The 20,648-nt window shown below is 37.3% G+C and overlaps 1 protein-coding gene and 1 non-coding gene across 4 annotated transcripts in view; both read right to left on the bottom strand.

Annotated features, from left to right (window-relative positions):
* Lama2 (laminin subunit alpha 2) overlaps positions 1–20,648 on the bottom strand; it is a 579,970-nt gene that overhangs the window by 282,903 nt on the left and 276,419 nt on the right. The window lies entirely within an intron of this gene.
* On the bottom strand, positions 11,714–11,905 carry LOC142842879 (U2 spliceosomal RNA). Its single transcript, XR_012909527.1, has one exon. It is a non-coding gene; the product is annotated as a U2 spliceosomal RNA (small nuclear RNA).

The raw sequence follows: 20,648 nt of genomic DNA, 5'->3' as shown, positions 1-20,648 counted from the left end.
GCTCCAAATATAATTTTTAAGATGAAGACCTTAATACAAACTTTTAAAATAATATGAGTTCCTGATAATTATACCTCTTTCTAAGTATTCTAAATAGTTTTAAACTATTTTCTAAATCTGCACAAGGAAATCTGCATCATAAATACTGCAAATGTTATTTTACTGGTTTTATTTTATTATCTATTAATATTTATTATGTTAGTAAAAAGAAAGGACAGTTTTCTTTAAGACTCAAAATAGATACTATACAGCTTCTTACACTTCAACAGTAGCTTGCCTCTTCATGATAAATACCTTTAGTCATAAAGTAGATTATCCCATCCCTCCAAGAAAATGTCCTTTGTATTTTAACCATTAATTAAAATTACTGCTAACACAGCATGATCCATTACATATTCTAGAACAGTAAAAATCTACTTATTGTAAAATTTAGCTCAAGGCTATTCAAATAACCATGTGTCTCCATTTTTATTCCAAAAACATCATTTTAATTACAGAGATTACTTATTATTTATATAACATACCAGAATCTGCTCTAGGCGGTCCTAACATATGAAAGGCATGTTTTGCCCTGAAGAATGTTCTTCTACCATCAAACTGACAAGAAAACAAAAGAAGCGCATTTTCATGAAATATAAATGATGAAGTTGTTATCTCCACAGTGGAGAGAGTTGCTCTGTAGAAAGTTGCTGCAGGTTACCAGGATGGTACAATCAGAGTTTATGTTTCCCATTTGCTCTGTGAGTTTTCGACTTCTTCAAAAATAAAATTTTCTTTCTCATTGGAGATTTTATCACAATGTAAACTGAGTTTTGGCATACCCAGTCATTATTGTTCCTAGTCACCCTGAATCTTTAATTTATTCATAAGCTTGAGTTATATAGTTTGCAGTTTTTATTTTACCAAAAATAAAAATTATATACTCAGTAAAAAAGGTGTTAAAACAGTGATGAGACAAGCTATAGATGGGAAGGAAGTATTTACAAACGTTATACCTGATAAAAATCTTTTCCAAAATTATCGATGACTTCTTCAGTATTAATAGTAGGAAAGTGAATATGGTGATTCAAAAATGTGCAAACACATGAAGATACCTTGTGAAATATTACACACACTTGCAAAGTAAGCATGTGAAGAAGTACTCAAGGCTGCACATCATTACATAAGTCAAAACAACAAAATATTTGTACACCTAATAGAATAGTTTAAGTACAAAATAATGGCAAAAGAATGTTAGTAAACATATAAAAACAAGAAAACTCACATACTAATGAGAACATAAAATAGTATAGCAGAGTAGAATGTTGACAGTTTCTGACAAAACTCTTCGTCACAGAGTGTAGTAACCACACTTCTCGGTATTTACACACAACTGAAAAGTTACGAAAAAAGAAGTTTAAACAGCAGCGCTGGTGTTTATTCTGTGAAATAATCTTTTTTTTTTACATTGTGAATATGTGTCACTCAGATTGGTTTATTAAAAATCTGAACAACCAATAGCCAGGAAGAATTGTGGGGGAAGAGAAGACTCTGAGAAGCAGAAGGGTAGAGACAGGGACGGTCAGATTCATAGGGAGCGGCATGGGCATTACAAAGAAAAGATAGTCAAGCCACGTAAAAGAACATAGATAAAAGAAATGGGTTAGTTTAAGTCATAAGAGCTAGTTAAAAACAAAAATAAGCTATTGGCTGAGATTTTACAATTAATAAGAACTTTCCATGTGGTTATTTAGAAGCTGGCAGGCGGGACAGAAAATTCCATCTACAAATGGAGTCCTACATTGGCCACCAGATGATGCACTTGTCTAATTATTTTTTATCAATAAAACCTTGGGACTCAGATATTGGGGTAAGAACCTGAATGATCAGAGAAGGAGCAGAAATGCAACCAGTTTTATTCCTCCCTCCAATAGGGCTGAGACCTTCTCTAAACCCTGCCCCATTACTTCCTGTCCTCAATCCTCCAAAACCTCTATGGTTAGTTTTCATCAGCTAGTAGTTAGCCCCACTCTTTGATTCAATGCAAACTTTATTGTCAGAATGAGATCAAATTATCATATAACATTTATGGCCCAGCTTTATGGATAGAATTTTGATGTAACTAAGATGCCCTTCAGTAGTTGAGAGGATAACAAAACTGAGTTCCATCTGGGAAAGGAATATTACTCACAACTAAAATCAAATGAGGTCTGGGCCATGAAAGCACATCGAAGGAAATTAGATGCATATTTCAAAATAAAGTAAGTATTAATCTGCAAGGCTGCTCAGTAATGTCCCCTAAGTACAGGGCATTACAAGAAGGCAAAGCTGGGGGGGAAATGATGATGACCATGGTCTGTGTCATTTTGTCACTTAATCCTTTAAATCTGAAAGTAACATGTGTCTTAGAAAACATATTTTGACATGGCTGGAGAGATGACTCTGTAGGTAAGGTTCCTGCTGAGCAGACACAGAGATCTGTATTCTTAGCACCTACATAAAAGGCCACTACAGTAGCGCCAATCATAATTCCAGCACTCAGAAAGGCAGAGATGACCCCTCCTTAGGGCTCAGGGGCCACCCAGCAAAGCTGAATGGATGAGTTACATTTGAAGGAGAGACTCTAAAAACACCACGGAGAGAGACTGATAAAGACATGCAATATAGAACTCTAGTCTCCACATGCGTATGTACACACAGGGACCTGTACCCACATGCACACACACACACACACACACACACACACACACACACACACACACACACACACAGAAGAAAATTAGGGTTGATTCTAATCAGTGTGGGTTCAGAGTGATGGAAATGTGATTAGAAAGGAACAAGCCACAAGGAACACTTGAAATACCTTAAAATATATAAACTTCTACTGCAGAGCATATTTTAGAATGAGACAGACTAAACAGTATTAAATCAAGCATTTAAATTGCAAGCCACAGCTGACCAAATATTATTGTATCTGTTTATTTTACTATCTTGAAAGACAGCTGCTTTTTAAATGTAAACAGATTAAACTCAATTTAACCAAATTCTTACATTTGATGGCGTAAACTTGAAGTTTGAAAATAAATAGCTTGATTTTAGCCCATCTTGCTGATAAACTGGCCTACTCTTTTTGTTTTATTTTCTTTTTACAGTTTTACTCTTGTATTGAAGCAAAAAAGAGAGGTCTAAGTGGATGTCAAGAAGTCGTGATTCTGTGTGTGCTTGGACTCAGGAGAAGCTGTGCATCTTTGTTCAGAAGACGTAAAGGTTTGGCTTCTCATCATCCACATTCCATTCCAGGTGTTGTCAAAATGCAGAGGAGGTAATATATGAAAAGAGGCTGACTTAAGAGGAAAAGAGAATCCTGTCAGTCCACACTCCCTTCTGACCTGGAATGGATGGACCACAGAGAACACAGAGAAGCATCATCATGACAGACCAGGGTATGGAAACCACTTAATAGAATACAACTCACAGTCTTCTCAGCCCTGAAATTTGCTTCCATGTAAATGTTCACACCTTGAATTCCTACAGAACACTTGGGAAAAGACTTTTACCCACCTAGTGCTCTATAGGCTCAGAAAATCTGAGGGTTGAGAAAGAATTGAGAGGACTATTGAGGCCTTCCTTATGGCTCTGAACAGATATGGACTTAAATGACTCAAGACATTTTATGCATATATGTATGTTTAGAAGTTCTACTCAGACACATCTTAGGAAATTCCAACTAAGAAGTTTTACCAAGGTTACAAACTTTACCATTTAAAAGAATTCAACCTGTGTTTTTGCTTCCTCATTTTCCAAGGAAATAGAAAGAATAACTGTTAACACAGAAACTCATATTTATTCACTCGAAAGAAATTGTGGGGCTTCCTGAAGCAATCTGTGTGCTTCTAGGAGCACAGAATCCAGTTGTAAATGTTGTGTAACTAATAAATTTGTAGAAAGTCAAAGGGAAATGTCTCTAAGTGTAGGGAGGTCCCAGGGGAAGTCCTAACTCAGAAAGAGCTGTCAGAGACAAACCATATAGAACTCAACATCTTATCTTCATTGTTCAGGATGAAGGGAAGTTAATTAATCAGGGAAACTGTAGATGAAATGCCTTACAAAAGGAATGCTGAGTCATGGAACATGAGATAGCATTAGATAGTTATAGGCATTTAATGATGGATGAGTGTCTTCTTAAGTTTCAAGGGGGTTGTGAGTGTAGAAAACACTCTGGTGTTCCCTTTTATCCTTCTGATGTTAAGCTTTTTAAGGAAGGAATTTGAGGTTTCTAAAGCATCTCTCTATCAGGTATGGGAAGAGCATTTTAGAGCTGGGAGGTAAAGGTAGATAGAAAGTTCAATGGCTTTTTCTGCAATCTACGTAGAAAGTGATGTGTCCCAAACACTGGTGACTCTGGGTCTTGAATCATCTTAGTTGCTGCACTTGACACTTCTCACATTGTCGACGGCTGGGCTTATGCTTCATCAGTGCATCTGGATACGGAGAATAGCCCAGCTGGGTAAAATTTTTCTCTTTTCAACTGTTGTTAGGTGGTGCCTTTCCCATACTTTGTAGAGTTGTTATCTCCTACCTCATTGTCAACTGGGTAAATGATTCTATATGGCATTAGAATCAAAGGCTTTTAAATCTGCACAAGACTTCTAATTCGTATGATCTATTTTTTTCCTCATGTTTCTCTAAAATTAGGTTTTCCTAAGAGGAAATCGGATGAGTACAGAAGTTATACATGCAGGTAGAGTGCCTAACTTGGTCACCTGCATATCTACCACCAACATCACTGGCTCTCTCTCACCCAGGAACGCAGTCTCCCACCATGACTAATACCCACCAGGTCAGATGATGTAACCAGGTCCTAACCAATAGCCCTGTAACCAGCAGTCAGAGGCAACTGTACAGAGGCCTGATGACGTGAATTTGAAACCCGGCTTCCACAAGGTGGTCAGAGAGATCCTACTGCAGAGGGGTATCCTCTGATCATTCATGCCATGGCTGCATTTATACATATTCATGCACACAGACATGCACACACGTGCACACACACACACACACACACACTAAAATTTAAAAAAAAGATTCTGTTTGTAAACTGAGTCTTTTGCTGATGTGGGATTTCCCTCTGTATGCTGTGATTACCATTAGTGAATAGAGAACTGCTTTGAGCCTATAGTAAGGCAGGGCAGGGCGGAGCAGAGCTAGGTGGGGAGGGCTGGACTGAACACTGAGAGAAAGAAGGGTGGAGTCAGAGAGAAGCCATGTAGCCCTGCCAGACACAGACAGACGCTGGAATTTTAGCAGGTAAGCCACAGCCATGTGGCGAAACACAGATTAGTAGAAACGGGTTAAATTAATATGTAAGAGTTAGCCAATAAGAAATTAGAGCTAATGGGCCAAGCAGTGACTTAATTAATATAGATTCTGTGTGGTTATTTTGGTTCTGAGTGGCTGGGATGAGCAAGAAACCTCCTTCCAACATTTTGCAGATTATAAGGAATGAAGCTGTGTGAGAGAGTTAAAGGACTGACCTCTGTTGGTCCTTATCATGTAGTAGTGTTCTCCAGATGGCTGTACTCTTAAACTTCAGGAAAGTTAGAAGTCCTTGTAGGATATGAAACTGTTTCCAACTCCCTCAAAACATTCTGTTCCCAGCAAGTCTCACTTCTTCCTCAATCCAAATATTAATGACTGCATTTCAGACTTCCTACTCTAAAAGAAAACAGCTGCTTGCTGAGTTAATTTTTTTCCGGTGTGAATGTGTGTGCCTAGATTATTCTACTTATAAGTCTACTTATAAAGAATCTGATAATAAAATTAAATTTGCATAATGTTTAGTAGTAGCCAAAAGATAATTATTTAGGGGATTTCTTGTACATGCTAAACTATAAGATCATGAGGCTGGCCTCTGAATTCAAATAAAGCATGTTACAGTATATTAAGCATTGGAAAGAATAAGTTTGTAGAACCATCTACAGATGATATGTATCTATAGTTCTAGATGCCATCCTAAAAAAGTAGCTCATATTTATGGATGAAGAGTAGGGTGGGAAGTTTCCTAAAACTATAGATTCTGGGGTTGGAGAGTTGGCTCCATGAAAAAAATGCTTGCAGCCATGTGGTGACCTGACTTCAAATTCTTATAGACCACATCAAAGCAGGACACAGTACCTCAATGTTCCTAATACAAGAGGGGAGGCAGAGTCAGGAGGCTCCATAGAAGCTGGCAAGCCAGCTAAGCTCTCACACACAACTCAGAACAATAAAGGACACCATTGCAAATGAGGTAGACAGCTAGGACCAACGGGTGAGGGTACTTTCTGACCATGCATACAAAATTGCCCACAAACATCTCTCTCTCTCTCTCTCTCTCTCTCTCTCTCTCTCTCACACACACACACACACACACACACATGTATACATGCATACATGTGTACACATTAGAAAGGAGAGGAAGAAGGTGAGAGGAAGAGGGGGGAGGGAGAAACAAGGGATGGAGGGAGAATTTCAACAAAAGTGTAGATTCCCAGGTATTTTCCTAAGTCTTCTGAGATAAGGCTTCGGTGCAAATGTTTAATGACGACTCTAGATGGCTGGTACTGACACACAGTGGATGGAGAGACATCCTCCAATGACTGCCATGACTGTTAATAGAACTCAGTTTCAAAAACAGACTTTGATTTCTGTATTTCTCAACCCCTTGATCTGCTCTGTCTTTTTTTAGTGAAAATACTCCACTGTGTGAGTAAGGAAGATGGAGTTAAACCCTGACTGGGCTGTGCCTAAGGATTCAAGCTGTTGTGGGCTTCATTCCCAGCATAGTTAATGTTCTCCCAAGCCTAAATATCTTTACTGACACAAAGATCAAGAGCTTGGCACAACAGAAAGGATTTACTTTCAAACCAGTATGCTATCCATCATCTTCCAAGTATCTGCCAGCCAGTGAGATATATTGAATCACTCTACTTTAAAGTTAGAAAAGAGTCCTGATCAAGAACATAGTTAAGATTGTGTTGCCATATTGAAATTGTATCTCTGGACTATTACAAGGGGAAAAACAGTCAAAGTGCTTTAATCTTTAAACAATACTATCGAATCCAAATTTATAAATTATTTGCTATTAAAATAGCAACTGCAGCAACACACTGTTCTTTTTTCCTTCTGTGTTGTGAGTAGAGACAAGCTTAAGCAGTAAACTGCCTGGAGGACCTGCAGTGGCCAATAAACTTTTTGCCTGTGAGTTGTCTTCACTCTGTTTTCCTCCAGAAGACATTTTCTAGGACAGTGAATCTGATAATCCCTTTAAATCCAGCCCCAGATGAAAATTAGAGAAAAAGTCACTCACTCTCCTACCACAGGATCACTTTGCAAACATCAGGATAAGATTCCTGATAGTCACTTGGAAATCAAAATACCCTAAAATTAAACATACACCAACAGGTCCTTCCAAGCCATTTTATTTCATGCTCTGTTTTCTTCACTCTTCCTGCATTTCCCTTTCCTTTTCCTCCCTCTCTTCTTCCTTCTTCCCTCTCCTTTACCCCTCTTTCTATCTGACATTTTCCTGTGGCGTCCCCCTTCTCCTTTTTCCCATTTTCATTTTTCTAGTCTTAGTAAAAAGTTGTAAAGCCTCAATGGAATAAAAACATAATTAGAGTTAGCAATAATAGCTTCTGGCCAGTGTTTATTATTTTCCAAATCCTATCTTGACTGATGGATGCTTATTAATTCATCTAATCCTCACAATAGCTCTATGAGGTAGGTATTGATATTAATCCACTTTTCACTGGAGGGAAAGTAAGTACATTGTAACAAAGTCACTACACAGATTTCACTAAAGCTGCTGTCTGTAAGAACTAAGGCCAACAGAATTCTTTGTTCCCATGTTAAGCAATATTGGTAGTGCACATAATTTCTTTTACTTATTTGTAAATAAATAAAGGTAATGCTTGAGCAGATGCCAAGATGATTTTCTTCCTCAATTTAGATATATCTAAACGAATGTACTTACTGATTTATATCAGCTTCTTTAATATGTGATTCAAAATCTTGACCTCGGCTCATTGACAAATATCAAGATTTTATATTATGTGTTCTATACAGTCCCAGAGAGTTATCAGTCATGCAGGAGCTACTTCAAAAATGCCCTTTTCCCATAAAGCCAACTAGCCCCAAACCCTCTCTTTCTGAGCTGCTAGTTCAAGTTAGTCAAGATGTTGTCTCTCCTCAAAGCTTTACTAAAATAGTTATTTTTCAGAATTTTGGGAATTTATAAGCCAAAATTTGTCTAATACTTTGTAAAAAATCAGAAGACTATATTATATATAATATATATACACATATAATTAACTTTATGTCTCAAGTTCTTAGACCAAAAAGATGGCTGTAGAAGCATATTAAAACGATGCTACAGCTACAGTTACAGTGCTTCCTACAGAAATTTTGACACTCCTTCACAGCCCCAAGTCAAAGCATGTACATTTGAGAGATAAAATTTTTCTATAAAGGAAAAGGAGTTCCAGGATAGTTTTCCCAACCCATGTGAAGGATGAAATGTGAAATTTAATGGGTGAAGTTTCTTCTTTCAAAAACGTATTCATTTATTTATTCATGTGTGTTCAGTGAAAGAAAATATTTTTCTTTGGAACTTTTACGCAACTAAGAGACCGACAAGAATGAAATATTCAAACACTGTAAACCACCAAATACTTAACAAACGAAAATCCCAGTCCCTTCGTCTCAGAGCATTGCCCCCAGGGTGGGGTGTTTCCTAATGAAGGAAATCAGCATAATAACTCTTTCAGATATCCACCCATGACGCACAAGGAAGGTCCATTTCTTTGGAAATCTCTGTAAATAAATTCACAGGGTGAAACAATCGTCTGTGTCTAGTCATGGATGCCCTCTGCCTCTGGGGCTGTCACTGCCGTCTATCTGAGGCTGAGAGGTAATGGCCTCATGATTCAAGGAAACTGCTGAAGTGTGTACTCAGGCTTCAGTTTGAGAGATGGGTTCATTTATCATCATAATAAGCCATTACCACGGATAGGTCACAACTCATTGAAGAGACAGTCAGTCTAATTGGCTCAATTCTACGAGCTTTCGATGTGCCCCGAGGAGATAAGCACTCTTTTGCAGGTAATTTTCAATCACCCACAAACTTCCTGTTTAATAATTCATCACATTTCAGATCGGGGTCCTCACGCCCTCTTCGATGTGGCAAATGCGAGATGCAGGCTGCTCAGCATCCTAGACTCAAGTGATAGAGCGGCAGCGTCAGAGTGAGTCGGGTAAGACAGCACCTGGCCTAACACAGATGCCACCACTGAGAGTGACAGGACAGCACAAAAAATAAAAATGTCAACTCTGTCCTTCCCCAAAGACCCTGCTGCAAAAAGAAGGATTTACTGAAGACGCTGGAATGATGCAAGTACTGCTATTCGACTCCCTGAGATTAATTAAGCCTGACAACCACTGTTTAGCAGATAGGACTGGGCCCTTAATACGTATTAAGGGATTACATTTAAGGAATAATTTTTACAGCAAAGTGTAGAAGGAGAAATAACAGTCTGTAGCAGACTAAATGGTGAGCATAAACTTAGGCTGTTTTAGTTAACATGTCTTGTTTTACAAATTGGACAATGTTTTCTTCTTGAGAAGTGCAATAGAATAGTCTTTGACAGAAGTTCACCTCAATTTGAATACTGGATGTGACTCTAAATAACCAAGTCACTGTATAAGTACAAACACATTTTTTTCTGTACTTGAAGATGAATGCTTGTCATATACATTTATACTTACATATGTATCTAACCATTTAAATCTATATGTATCACTCTACAATATTTTGCAACTACTATGCATAGGAATTCTAGTTCATTTATTGTTTGATTATATGGCTATAGCAGCATTCATAGTATCACTCATTGATGAATGGACATTTCTGTGGCAAAGATCCATTCGTGACATTTTACACAGGTATATGGCTATCAAGGCTGAGCCCCTGGAAGGGAAGTTTGTAGGAATATGTGCATTGTAACCTCAGTGGAGGTTTCTAAATTTGGTTTTCTTTCATTGCATCAATGTATATTCCAACTGGTCTATCAACTGATGAAGGTCTGTTTCTTTAAACTTTCATTAAAAAGCATACTATCTCTTTTCTTACTTTTATCATATGGTGCATGACAAATGACTGATCAGTATAATTACCAAATTATGGAACAAGTGAATGTATTTTCTTACATCTTAGGGCCATTTTCTTTCATCTCCTAGAAACTGTTCATTTATATCTGCTGACTATTTTTTCTATTTGACTCTAGGTCTTGCTCTTATCTATTTCTATGATTTCTTTGAAGAATTGAAAGAATGCCAGTTGTTTGTCAACTGTTACACTAGGAAAGAAAACCATTGGGCTTTACAAAGTATCAATATTTCATTACCTGGTTTGCTAAGTCAAATGTCTTGGACTGGACAGTTTAAATAATAGAAATCTGCATCCTACATTTTCAGAAGCTAGACATTGGACACCAAGAGGTTGACATACCTGAGAAAGAAGAGTGTGTTCTAGACATCTTCCCTTGCCTTGAAGACAGCTGTCTTTATGTTCATGTGGTGCTGTTCCTGTTTGTGTGCCTGTCTGTCCCAGACTTTCTCTCATACAAAGACTCTGGTTATATTGAGTTGGGATTTTTCTTCATTGTTTTCATTTCATTTGTATTAGTATTGCTATGAGCTATTGACTGCAATTTTGAAATTTATTTATTTGATATGGGGCTGAGGAGTATAAGATGATACAAATCCTTTTTCTTTCTTCATTGAAGAAAAAACAGTGGGACATTTATGTCACTTGTTTTGAAAGAGATGACATGCTAAGTGTTAGCTCTACTCTAAGACTTTCAAGATAAAGTGCAAAATGTTTTGCAGGTATTTCCAAGACTGGCTATTTCTGCAATGCTGACATTTAAGTCCTATGATCTCTTTACTTGTTAAAAATCAACTTTCAGACTCTCCATCCTCATTTGTAATGCTATCACTACGCATCAGGCACTGTGTCAGCAACAAATAGGTATGCAAAGAAGTATGCCTTAACAAAAATCTTTTCCTGATAGGAAGATTACATGCAATGTAAATTATCATAAAGAACAACTACAGAAAAATGGCAAAGCAAATTATATTTCCTGAAAACATTTTATGTGCCTAGGGCATATTTTTAGAACTTCATGTACTTCTGAAGTAGTGTTCTAGCTCTTAGCTTGTAAATCATGGAAGCCAAGATGAGTGGATCACAGCACTAATAAACATTCACTGTCTAACTTATATCTATGTAAGCTGTACAGACTAAGACATTAATCAATTTTACGTCAAATATTACCAAACCAGGTCATTTTTACATATGTGAGAGTTCTCTTTCGGTTCTGATGAACATGAAGAGTGAAAAATTGGTCTGGAAGCAAATTGTTGGTGAGGATGTTCCCTTCTGAGGGTTGTGAGGAAGGATCTGATCCAGGCCTCTCTCTTTGGCTTGTTAACAGCCATCTCCATGGGACTTCACAACATGTCACTCTGCAAGACCACAACATCTACAGTGTCCACTGCCCACGATGCAACAACAAGTAAAATAGAATGTCCAGAAAACTCTTACCATGACAAGTTCATAATTAGCATAACAAATAACACTTAAACTTAACTTTTTGCTAGTGGCAGAGTGGCATGTGGAGAGTTTGTCCTCTATAGAACTGACTAGTTTGTCAGAGCCATCAGTCCATTGGTTCCCACAGTCTACTACTAGGCTGCACATGGAATATACGTGTAAAGTCTTGTTGAATGGAATACAAAAGAAAGACATCTTTTTTACATTAAGTGATAGATGTTAAACTGATAAGAACAGATATTACACTTGATCTTAGTAAAAAGGTCAAGAAGCAATAGGAAGGATTTTATAAGTAAACAGGGTTGAGGACAAACACAAACATGGCCCACAGAATCACCTAAGGGGGCTGATAAAGGCTCACAGACACTGAAGCGACATTCACGGAGCCTGTATTGGTCTGAGGTAGGCCCTCTGCTTATGTTATGGTTGTACAGCTTTGGAGTCTTGTGGGATTCCCCACAGCAGGAAAGGAGTGTATCTTTGACTCTTTTTTTTAAATTCTTTTTTATTGATTTTTATTGCGCTCTACATTTTTCTCTGCTCCCTCCCTACCTCTCCCCTCCCCTTCAACCCTCTCCCAATTTACTCAGGAGATCTTGTCTTTTTCTACTTCCCATGTAGATTAGATCTATGACTCTTTGCCTGCTCTTAGGTCCCTTTTACCCCTCCTGGATTGCTTCACCCAGCCTTGATGTAAGGATGTATGCCTAGACTTATTATAACTTGTGTTTTATTTGATTGATATCCCTGGCAGAGGGGCTGCTGCTTTCTGAAGAGAAACAGAAAAGGAGTAGATATGGGAGAGTGGGGGAGGTAACAGTGGGGAGTCACTGGGAAAACTGAATGAGTGGTAAACTGTGGTTGGGATACAATGTATAAGAGAAGAATAAATGATGACAAAACTTATAGATAATTGGTTTCTGAAATAATGTGTGTGTGTTCGCTTTAGTTTTGAGATAAGGAGTGTCAGAGGGCATTGGAAGCTTTTCTAAACACACTGACCATGTTGCCATCTTCCCTTTTCCCAGTTCAGAAACTTTTACACACAATACTTGAAATTTTAGCCTAAGTTGCTATCTTTGGTCATTTATTCAATAAATGTTGTGCTCGACCTGAGGGCTAATACAAAATAGCAGGCCAGAGGTCTTCGAGCTAGCAGTAGTAGGGAAGAAAAAAACCTTTTTGTTTATTTTTCCAATACATTTAGTCTGTCTTATAGGACCAGATTTCCATCTGGTATGCCTTGTGCCTGAAGAATTTTCTCCATCTCCTGTAATGCAGCTCTCTTTGTGATTTATTTCTCTGAGAAAATCTTTGTCTTCATTTTTCAAAGATATTTTTGTCTGGTAAAAATTCTGTACTGACAGTACAGGCTTTCTTATTTTGTTGCCTTTCATTTCTCAACATCAACAACACCAAAAATATCCCTTAAAATATCTTTGTATTACACTTTAGATTGCGAAACCTCAGTCTATTCAACTCTACCAGAACAAAACACCACACACTGGGCCACTTAGAAACAACAGAAATGTGTTGTTCACAGTTTGGAGAACATGGGGTCTAACATCAACCATCAGTAGCCTCATCATCTGATGAGAGCTTCTTCTCTGCTATACATTATGGCTTATTTCTGGTTTTTTGTTTTTATGGAATTCCTGAGTATTCAAATTAGTGGGTCCTCATGTCTATATCTATTTCCTCTGCCTTTTCTTTGGCCCCTTTTTTGTACTCTTCTGGCATGTTTGCTTTTGTTTTGTCCTGTATTTCATATTATTATTATCTCTTGAAAGTCTATTATTTTCTAACAAGAGACAATAAAGGAGATGGATCCAGATGCGTGAGAAGGTATGGAGAAACTGGGAGAAGTAGAGGAAGAGAAAACCATAATTAGAATATATTAAATATATTGTATATAAAATCGATTTTCAATAAAAAACACTTTTAAAAAGAAAAGCACAACACTGCACCCTTAAGTTGCAGTTCAGTTCCCTTTACCATTTTTATAAGAACACTGAACTCATTAACAAAGGAATAAGCAAATCACTTCCCAAAAGGTCCACCTCTGAGTTCTATCACATGAGGTTGGGGGGGCACCAACACCTAGATCATCTTACAAACTATCAGTTACTTAGTTTCTTTTCCTCTTTGTGTGATAAAGGACTCTGACCAAATCAGCTTAAGGGGAAGGGGGTCTATTTGTCTCACAGGTCAAAGCTGCTTTCCATCTTGTTAGATAAGTCATGGGTGCAATATTTTGAAGCACGCATCATAACAAATCCAAGAGCGATGAATCCATGCATGCATGGTGCTATTCAATTCCATTCCATTTCTCTATTTATATCATCAGGGATCCTAGCCAGGGAATACTGCTGCTCAGAAATAGGAATAGTCTCTTCACCTCTATAATTAACATAAACTAGCTAATCGCAGAGTCATGGCCAGATACCCACCTCCCAGCTGATTCTTCATTCCATCAAGTTGACAGTTGATCGTCACAGACTGAGTGTGCTCTGTTTCATGTCTTTATTCTTCTCTGAATGCTTTATCACTTGCTACACCCTTGACTGCTTCCTTTTTACCTTCTCTCTTCCTAATCAGATTCTATCATTGCTTGTCATGGTTATTCTGTCATATTTGAGTCTCCTCCCTGGACCCGATTTTGCTTCCGGTGATGGTTCATATGTTCTACTTCTTCTCATGTGTCCTGTGCCTTGTATTATCTGATATGATACCAGACATGGTGGATTTGGGGCTGCTAAGTCCCAGATTTCATTGTACTTTAATTGGATTTGACTTGGTCTTGGTATGCAGTTTTATTTTTTTTTGTTTTTTTTGGGGTCTTTTGGGGGGAAAGATAGTTCTTTCATTAAATTCTTTCCAGACTTGCCTTCAGAATTTGTTAGCATGGATCTCTCTTCTAAGAAAGTATCCTATACTTTACCTGGTGTCCTCACTGCTATGAAGGCACTTCAGGTCAGAATATGGGGGAAACAAACCAACTCCAGGCAACAAGTTTTGCTTCAGTCATTTTCCCAACCACTTCTTTTTTAAAATTCTTTTTTTTTAAAAAAACAATCTTTTCTCATTTCACATACCAAACCCAGTTCCCACTCCCTCCCCTTTTCCTGATAACCACTTCTTTTTGGTGACTTGTACAACAGCTTTGGCAGGTTTTCTTCATTTGCCACTCAACAGTTGGGTCCCTCCTTGCAGAAATGCAGATCTCTTCTTGCAGAAATGCAGATCTCATGCTATTCTGCAGCTTGTTCTTCCTTTGCATTTTACTGAGCAGATTCTTTCTCAGTTGGCCTCCATGCATGCCAAACTTTCTGCTTGGCTTTTCCATGCTCTATTGAGATTTTCCTTCAACGTACTTCCCTTCAGAAACTATGGTTTGGGAGCTAACCTGAGGCATCTATAAACCTAAATTCTTTGGTTCACCTTTCTCAGTGATTGTGTTACCTTTGTATCTGATGCTCAATATTAGAAGCTGTCCAGTCACATACTTTTGTTCAAGTGTTCCTGTGACTTAAATGAGGGAAATAAATCCAGACCCCATTTGTCAGCCAAGCAGACAACTCAATGTGTTATCTTCAGAGAGCTCAGTTAGCATGATTATGAAATTTTAATCTTTGTTTCCAAGTAGAATTCATTTTTATTCATGATAAGGTAAGAGTGCATAACTTATCCTTTTCCCTGCAAATAATTCTTGACTCCAGAGCCATAGTCCATCCTACTGGAACAGATTTGACATTTGGCTAAAAATTAAGTGTCCACTTATGAATGGGGCAATCATGGACTTGTCTTTTAGCTATACTGACATTTTGAATCTTTGTATAAATAGTGATTGCTAAAAGGCGTTTGCTTTTATTTTCATCTGTAACTTTAGATGATGAGTTATATTTTCTTACCTCCCTGGTCAAGGTTTTGTTTAAACCAAAGATTTCAAGTCATACAAAGTTGCAAGAGAAGAAGCTCCCACTGCTTGTAAGACTAAAGGGAGTGAGGGGCTTTTCTACCCGAGTCAAATCACTGTGTTGCATTTTGTCATTTTTCAAGTTGCTGATACTTAGTATATGAATTCTTGTGTTTTGCCCTTATTCACATTTTGATATCTCCTCTGTAATTTTTAAGTCATTTTAATTATTATTTTTTGTGTGTATGTTCGTGCATATGTTTGCATATATACAATGTGTTCTTCCTAAATTGGCCACCACCTTTATTTTGTGAGACCGGGTTTCTTAGTGAAGCTGAAACTTGCCAATTTGGTTGGCAAGCTACAAAACCAATTTTTTTTTTTCCTGCTGAAACACTAGGATTAGAGCTGAAGGCTGCTCTTTGTGGTTTTCACTTGGAGACTAGAGATTTGAACTCAGATTTGAAGCTCAAACTTGTACAGCAGACACTTTGCTGATACTGTGATCACCACAGAAGCCTTATTTACATTTCTTTACATGTCATTATCCTCTTTTGCTTAACTTTTTTTCATTTTCTTCCTTCTGATTTAGGTTTGTGTCTGTGTCTTCTCTGCTGTTCTTTGCTTTCTTTCCCGTTCAAATAATTCGTATCTTTATTTTTTTTTATTTTATTTTTGCCTTTGCTTGAGATAGGGCCGCACTCGATAGTCCGGGGTGGATTGAGCTCAAACCTTCTGCCTGGGTCTCCCGCCCTGATCTTATTGTTTCTGCTCATACGTGTTCTGTTGGGTATGTTGCTTCAGTACTTTTATTCCAAAGCTAAATGACTCAAAGAAGTAAAAAATCAACGTCTGAACAATTCCAAATGCAAAGGGTAGCACACATCTAGATACCCATTGTGCTTTCCTTGTTATCCTCGTGAGGTCGCTTGGTTTACTCGCTAATGATTTTGACTGCGTATATTAACACACATGAAAACAGAATTTCACAGCTGAGTGAATATATTAGATGGAATATTTTGTGTAGAATCATAGTGATCAGGAATTCCTCTGGCCTGACCCCCCCAAAAAAATTCCAATGATAAAGTACTAGATTTTATTAGTTTTGTTGTCTATCAAATCACAACCTATTCACACTGAAATACTACTAAGGAACCTACTTTATCTCCCTTATAACTTGTTGTTAAACTGATGTGGGAGGTGATGTATGCTGTGAATATGTTTTACTGCCATTGGTTAATTAAGAAGCTTCTGTTGGCCAATGACTTAACAGAATATAGTCAGGCTGAAAGAGATCTACTAAGGAAACTACTTTATCTCCCTTATAACTTGTTGTTAAACTGATGTGGGAGGTGATGTATGCTATGAATATGTTTTACTGCCATTGGTTAATAAAGAAGCTTCTGTTGGCCAATGACTTAACAGAATATAGTCAGGCTGAAAGAGATCTATATACAGAATTTGTGAGAAGCCATGCAGCCACTGTAGGAGAGAAAACGCCTCCACTGGTGCTTGTTGGAACCTTGCTGGTAAGTCACAGCCACGTGGTAATACAAAGATTAATAAAAATGGGTTAATTTAAGATATAAAAGTTCGCCAGAAATATGCTTAAGCTATTGGCCAAACGGTATTGCAAATAATGTAGTTTCTGTGTGTATACTGCAGGACTGGGGAATAGAAACCTCTGCCAATATTAAACTGAATGTTTCCCTACCTAACTTAACTCTTACAGGTAATTATAAAAAGTGTTCTTTGTGCCTATTACATTTCATCATAAAACAAGGAAAACAAAATGCGTATGAACATTAGAATGATCTTTTATATACTATTTTTCTGAGAGAAATAAAGTACATCTCAAACTAATATTAGAGCAAGAATATATCTTTGCTCTAAGGCTATTCTTGGTGATCTTGAATCATTGGGAGGGGTAGGTACTTTTGCATAGCAGATTTCATAGTGATTATAGTCAATGAGTGATTCCTTGGTCTATTCATGTTTCAACATGTATTTACTCATTTATCCTTAACAATTTATCTGAATTTTTACAGGGAGAAAATATTTTCTGGGTCCCAGTCTATTTCTAAATCTTTCTTGATAGGTTTTGATTTTTGAAATTAAAGAAACTACCAGCTGACTTACCCTTTTAACTTTTATGGCCAGGACTTTCTTTACATTTAGAGTGATTTTAATTAATCCATTTGACTTAATTCAAAATTCAAGTTAGAGGGAATTGTTGGTGGAGAAAAGAAAGGAAAATTCCACTTGTTGGTGACTTATGTATGTATGTATGTATGTATGTGTGTATGTATGTATGTATGTATGTATGTATGTATGTATTTATTTATTTATTTATTTATTTATTTATTTATTTATTATACAGGCTCTCACTCTGTCTATCCTAGAAGCACTATGTGCCCACGACATTACTAACCTCAAACGCAAAGTGACCCTCCCTCCTCACTTGAGTTCTGGATTTCAGGCAAGAGTACCCTACTCTGCTTGAACTTCAGTTTTGAACAACGTAGAGAAGCGTGGAAGATGACTGCTAGTGTTTTAACTTTTTTAAACAAATGAGTTTGAAATCTGCTTCCAATTTCCACACAAACTCCCCCTCAGGGGTCATATGTCAACACACTAATCAAAATCATTTTTTTGACCCTTGTTTGTTTGTTTCAGAATGTACCATCAATCAATGTATTTTCTCAGATCTTTTTATGTAATAAGATCCACACTGCCTGAGCGATTCCAGCATTCATTTTCTTCCTGTACACAGATGTAAAGTGGGCTCTCCAGAGAACGTCTAGGGAGTACAACAAAAGAATTTGCCAGAGATGCTTCATGGAAAGGCTCCATCAGGCAGAGCTTAAACCCAAACTAATTATAGTCATTACTAGCAGCATAAACTAATGGATGTTTCTCTGAACTAGTCAGAGATATCCAATATGATGGTATCGAAAATAAGAGTGATTTTGTCAAAAAAAAGTCTCCTATGGTTAATTCAGTAAAGTTCAAAGACAGAATTTTAAACTTAACAGGAATGTAAAAACTGAAACAAGTGCACCAAAGCAGCTTCTCAGAGAATTTTACAGACACAGAGAACTGCTCTTGGATACTGCACCAACCATTTCAGTCCACTAGGGGACCCTTAAGCAAATGACTTTATCAGTATTCCAGCAGCATTTAGTTTACTAATGCAGTAAATTAGCCTAACTCTGAAATTCCCAAACTGTTTCTGAACAGCAGCTGCTTTCAGGAAGCCAGCAGGGTTCTCTGTCCTCTATCTAGCTCTGTGTTCCTCTTCTGCCTGTTCCTCCACACAACAACCACTTGCACAATGCCCTAAAGACAAGCAGTAACATATGCCCAGGACTGTGAAAATAAAATGTTACCCACTGCACCCAGTGGGCAGCTGAGTTAACCCTTTTGGAGAATTGAGAATGATATGGGAAAATCACATAGAAACAAACTCTCAATGGTGCCTGACATCTGCTCACATAGGAGAAAACATCGGCATGATTACTAATGAGGAATTAATTCACAGTTGAGATGACAAAATAGTTTTGGTGGCCTGTATATAAATCGGCTACAATCTTCTGAACTTCATCCATGATTCACACACACTTACCATTTGTAAGGAGGCTGCTTGTTCATTTCCTGGTTGCCCAGATGCCCAAAATAATCATACAAAAACTATTATTTGCAATACTGTTTGATCAATAACTTAAGCATATTTCTGGCTAACTCTTAAATCTTAAAAAAAAAAATTTCTATTATTTTACATTTTACAACAAGGCCTGTGGCCTATGGGCAAGGTTCCAGCTGGCAGCTTGCATCTTTCCCCTCTGGCAGCTCCGTGGCATCTCCTGAGTCTGCCTTCTTTCTCCCAGCATTCAGTTTAGTTTCCCCCTCAGAGCTCTGTCCTAACCTATCACAGGCCAGAACAGTTTCTTTATTCATTAACCAATAAAAGCAACCAATAAAAGACAGAAGGACTTACCACACCATTTCCCATTTTCTATTTAAATAAAAAGGAAGGTTTTAACTTTTACATAGTAAAATTACATATAGCAATACAGGAATTAAGCAAGAATTACAGTTATAATATTTATATCTACTTTATCTTTTATCGTATCTAAGGAAAACTATAACTATAACTATTTATTCTTCAACTCCATCAAAGACTCCAGAAAGATGTAATATTATCTAAGTAAGCAGGAGGCGCATCATAAGCAACTTCCAGAATTCTAGAAATAACTGAGACATCTTGCTGTCTGGAAAGTCACTCAAAGTTTTTCTGTATTCTCGGAGCAACCATCTTCAGCCTACAGGCTCAAAGTATCCAGCAGACTTTTAAATATTAAAGACAGTTCTGTCTATATTGGCAATTTATCAGTAGCTTTTTTTCTGTATTCTACAGAATGTCTTGAAGACTTTTTCATGATACTTCATGAACTCCAAAGGACTGTCTCACCTTCTTTAGGTAACTTCAGAAGTCATTTTTCTGTGGGTCCTGTACGTCCAGTTCATACAGCATAATATCAAGCAGTCCAGACAAGAGCAGTTTCTTGCCCAAATGTCTAACAAAATCCATAAGAAGCCTCTTCGATGCCCATCTTCCTCTTGAAGTAATTGGTACTGCCAGGAGCAGATGTGTCTCATTGTCATAAAAAGTCTTAAGCTCTTAAAACATTTTAAATGCCACATTCTGTAGTCTTTGAAAGGTTTGAATATTATCTATCCATCTGAAATATGTCTCTGTACATCTAGAAAATTTAACTAACATGACTACAAGCTTGACTATTATAGATGATTATCTATTAATCTATATTTCTTAATTGGACATTACATTTTTAAATGAACTGCACCAACACAATATCTTAATCAATACCAGAATATATATATATATATATATATATATATATATATATATATATATATATATATATAACATTTGTATCAATAAACCAAGATTGCAAGGTTCTAGCTGGCAGCTCATCATGTCTTTCCACTCTGGTGGCTACATGGATTCTGCTTACTCTGCCTTTTTTCTCACTGCATTCAGTTTAATTTTCCCCACCTAGCTCTGTTCTACCCTATCACAGG

Source organism: Microtus pennsylvanicus, chromosome 1 (genome assembly GCF_037038515.1).
Source record: "Microtus pennsylvanicus isolate mMicPen1 chromosome 1, mMicPen1.hap1, whole genome shotgun sequence".
Taxonomy (NCBI): domain Eukaryota; kingdom Metazoa; phylum Chordata; class Mammalia; order Rodentia; family Cricetidae; genus Microtus; species Microtus pennsylvanicus.
This window is presented reverse-complemented; position numbering and strand designations above follow the sequence as displayed.